The sequence below is a fragment of the Apaloderma vittatum genome, unplaced genomic scaffold (genome assembly GCF_000703405.1).
Source record: "Apaloderma vittatum isolate BGI_N311 unplaced genomic scaffold, ASM70340v1 scaffold35942, whole genome shotgun sequence".
NCBI lineage: Eukaryota > Metazoa > Chordata > Aves > Trogoniformes > Trogonidae > Apaloderma > Apaloderma vittatum.
In genome coordinates, this window is record NW_009703832.1 from 24,709 (window position 1) to 29,333 (window position 4,625).

Consider the following 4,625-nt stretch of genomic DNA (forward strand, 5'->3'; position numbering starts at 1 on the left):
GTCAGTAAGATGAAGGCTAACCCACAGCAGGCTTTGACTTCACCAAGATGTGAGACTGTGGTGCTTGGGTCACTTGCAAGCTGCTGTAATGCAAACCTTTGGGTAATCTCTTTCATGTTTGCAAACCCGGTGTATTTTATGGTGGGTATTTATTTTTGTAATCACAGTTGGTTAAACCAAGAATCTTCCTAAAGTTTACATGCGTCTTTTACTGAATAGAAAGCTGTTTGTGCTTGGATCATTTATGCATTCCAACATTAAGTCCAAGTTGCTTGTTGTTCTTCAGCATTCTTAAAGCTAAACTGAATGTAAAAGTATGTTATGTAATGATGGGATGCATACAGACCATAAAATCGGTTCGTGAGCCTTTAGTTTCTGTACAAAATACAATCCGTCTTTGCTGTTGTTATACCGTGACTTACCGGTAAAGACGTTATTTGTAATTTCATTATGCAGTAGAAGTAAAAATAAAATCTTTCTCAGAACCAAATTTTTAATGTCTTCTTGTTTATGCACATGGTCTTTTGTAACCAGAAGAGGAGGGGTTAACAGTTTGAAAAGCACCTACTGGAAATAAGGGAAGGGGGTTCATACAGAAATACAGATGGACTATGAATATGAGAGATTCTGAATCCATTATACCCAAAGGAAGTCTCTGCAAGATTAATTTGATAAATCACTAAACCCCAGGAGATTCTGTTTTTACAAAAAGCTACATTGTACTGTTTATCAGATTAAGTGCAAGTCTTTAATAATGCCCTGGTTATAACCTGAATCCATTGAGGATATAGATTATATCAATTAAAATATGTTGTTGCAAAGGAAATGGCGGGGCCCCTCCGTTTTTATTTATTTTTTTTCCTCCTCGTATGTATTAATATTCCCTGCATTTCTTGTGTAACAGGGCTATACTTGGTTACTCCTCAGAACAAATCGCGGTAGGCCTTGCCACATGTAATTACAATTTTTACATATCAGTGCACCTTATGTTGGCCCTGAAAATGCAGAGTATTGTGGTTAGTGTGTCCATTTTAATGAAATGCTTTTTTTACTGCAGTAGTTCTAATTCTGTGTAGACACTCTGACACACACTAACAAGCTTATGAGGCTTTTGAAGGCCATTCTATGATTCTATGATTTTCTCATTTTGATTCGTTCCTCTTTTAAGGCTTCCAGAATAAAAAGATATTCTGGATTCATGCATCTGGGTCAGGTAGTGAAGACTACAGGTAGGGCTTGTGCCTTCTGTTTGCTTGAATTACTTTGTTTTTTTAGCAAGTGCGGTGGGATCCATCACCAACTTTACCAAAAATACTTAGACGGGCAAAAAAAATAGAAAATAATGAGTGAAACAGGGATGAAATGATATTTTTTCTTACCCATTTCCTATCAATGTAAAGAAGTAAAAATATGGAATAGGAAGGTGAAGTATAGGAAACAACAGAAAACAAACTCTGCTGTCATCTTCTGTCTCTTACTGTTACCTTGTTTTCCAGACTGTTGCCTGTATCATGCTAATTTTTGATGGTATAGCTTTTTTTTTCTTGTTATTTTATCTCAATGAATTAAATGACTGGAAGAGACTCAGGAGGCTTTCTAGCGTGTTCTACTTAGCAGAGGGGAATAATCATGTACCTAAATCATCCTAGATGGGTGCTCTCTCATCTCCTGAAAAGATCCGCTGAAGGAGATTCTACCACCTCCCTAGATCATAGAATTATAGAACAATCCAGGTTGGAAAAGACCCTTGGGATCATCGAGTCCAACCATGGACCCTACACTACAAGGTCACCCCTAAACTGTATCACCCAACACCCCATCTAAACGACACCTGAACACATCCAGGGATGGCGACTCAACCCCCTCCCTAGGCAGTCTGTTCCAGTGTCTGACCACTCTTTCTGTGAAGAATTTCTTCCTAATGTCCAGCCTAAACCTGCCCTGTTGCAACTTGCAACCATTCCCCCTGGTTCTGTCCCTAATTACCTGTGAGAAGAGACCAGCACCAACCTCTCTACAATGTCCTTTCAAGTAATTGTAGAGCATGATGAGATCCCCCCTCAGCCTCCTCTTTGTCAAACTGAACAGACCCAGCTCCCTCAGTCGCTCATCATAAGGTCTGTTCTCCAGGCCCTTCACCAGCTTTGTTCCCTCTGCCGCACTCGCTCCAACACCTCGAGATCTCTCCTATACTGAGGTGCCCAAAACTGAACACAGTACTCAAGGTGCGGCCTCACCAGTGCTGAGCACAGAGGGACACTCACCTCCCTTCTTCTGCTGGTCACAAAATTTCTAATACAAGCCAGGATGCCGTTGGCCTTCTTGGCCACCTGGGCACACTGCTGGCTCATATTGTGCCAGATGTGTCTTTATATTCACATACAGATGTGTCTTTATATTCTGACTTTCAGCTCTAGCTTTTCTGAATGTGTACATTAGCTCACTGTTTGGGTTGTGGTTTTTTTTCTACTGTCCTACTTAAATCTTCTTTACTGCAAATTGCTCTGAGAGAATGCCAAGAGAAATTCAGTCTTCTTTGTAACAGTTAGCATACTGCAAAGTTACGAGCCCCATTTGCAATTCCTGGGCTGTACAAACACAGTTATCTCAACTTTTCATGCATCTGTTTTTCTAAACTGCTTTCAGTGAGCTTTTTCTTCCTGTGGAGTCTCTCTTTTTCACCCATATGCTTCTTCAAGTCAGCTGCCCAAACAAGGAGAGCAGTGATGCTTGGTTGAGCCTTTGGTAGTGCCAAGTGAAGTGGAATGCTTGTCCTGAGTTTATTATTACAGAGACTATGTCTAGTAATAAGTCTCAGAAGGACAGTGCTTTATAACAGCAGCATCAGTCTCTCTGATGAATTCCAAACAAAATAAGAATAATATTTGCTGTAGTGGTGCTATGTAAACTGTTGGTCATGAGGTAATATTTGTGCATTTTTGTCTTTCCTAAATATTGAGTGTTTTGGAGCCTCGTTCAGAGAGTGGAAATAATTGGAATTCTGATCTTGTTGTCTTTAGTGATTTCAGTCCTCATCTAGATTTTTTTTATTTTATATTTGATTTCCAGAGCTACCTTAGTACACTCTCCTCCTGCATGATGCCTGCAAAACGTTAACAAATTATGATGTCGATTTACTGATATTATTTCTTTTTGTAGTGATGGTATCTTTTTGTTTTCTATTCTGTAAATATCCACCTATTCCCTTTTGTATTATCCTCCATTTGGGAAGTGCCATCCTTCTACCTGATACTTATAGTAGTCCATATGGTGATACAGTAGTATATAAAAAAATAAATTCCCATCAAATGCAACTCAGGAAATGCTGTACAGGAGCTTACAGAAGGCTAGGTAACAGCACGCAAAAGTTAGTTGCAAAATCTTTTTGCAGATCTATGATGTCTGCTGCCAAAGAGACCATCTGAGTTACTCTGATACTAAATTCTGAAGTTTAAGTAAAATGCAAAATTCAAGCATTCAGCGTTGCTAACAGAGCAAGTTCGGGGAGTCTTGTCTTCGTTGATGCAGATGCTTTCTAAAGGCTCCCTGTTGTGCCTTTGAGTGCAGGTGTGGCATGGTTTGGATTTGAATTGATCAAGGAAACTTAAAAGTGAGCATATACATGGGGAATAGCACAGGCTTGGAGGCCTCTCCTGCTGAGGGTCCGCTCTTGTGTTAAGCGGAAAGGGAAGAAAAATTCAAACAAATCCAAGCGTTGCTCGTTTCTTTTCCCAGGATGACGCAGTTAGAATCGGTAGTGCTACACTTTACTCGTAGGTAGGCTTGGAGTGAGTATGTCTCCTTCTGGCTGTACAGCTGTGGGACGAGTTTCTTGACTCTTTGGGTAGGCAGACGTTTTCAGTGGTTAAGTCACTAATTCTGTTAAGAAAGGTAATTACAGATACCTCTGAGTGTAAGGCAGTGAATCCTTTTTGCCTTTGGAAAAGGTTACAAAACAAATGTCTCTGTGAAACACAGGGTTGTGCTTCACTGGTAAGACTAATTTGTGCTGTTAACAAAAATTATAACAAAGAAAAGTCTCTAAACCAAATGCTGGTTTAGGAGGCTGACAGGAGTTTATTAACCGAGCTGTGCAAGTTGGGATGCCAGATGAAACTAGCGTACCACAGCGAAAAACTACAGCATCTGTGCAATCTTTATTTTTCACTATCGCTATGAAAGCCATAGAAAGGTAGGGAAAAATCAATTTGGAATACCACTTGACAATTAAAATTCTCAATAACATTTAATAATTTCAGCTGCGTGCAACATTCTCAGATCTTGCACTCTCAAAGCACTGCCTTCTTACAGACACAGTCTCATCCAATTCTTAGTGTGGTAGCTTGAAATTCAAATTAATTTTTGGCAAAGCTGATCGTGGATTACTTGTACCTTTGAAGTTTAAGTTCCATTTCACCCCCAAAACTCTTTCAAATGATGTTCTGCTTTTGAATAAACCTCATGACAATTTTAAGATTGCCAGTCCTCTGAGTGAAGGACTGTATTTACCCAAGTATATGTTAATCTTGTTCAGAGGCTTGCTGTTTTGTATAGCACTTCTCAAGTTATCTGAAGGTGTAGCTCTTCAAATGCTTGTGAAATAGTTGTAAATATATTCTGACTTT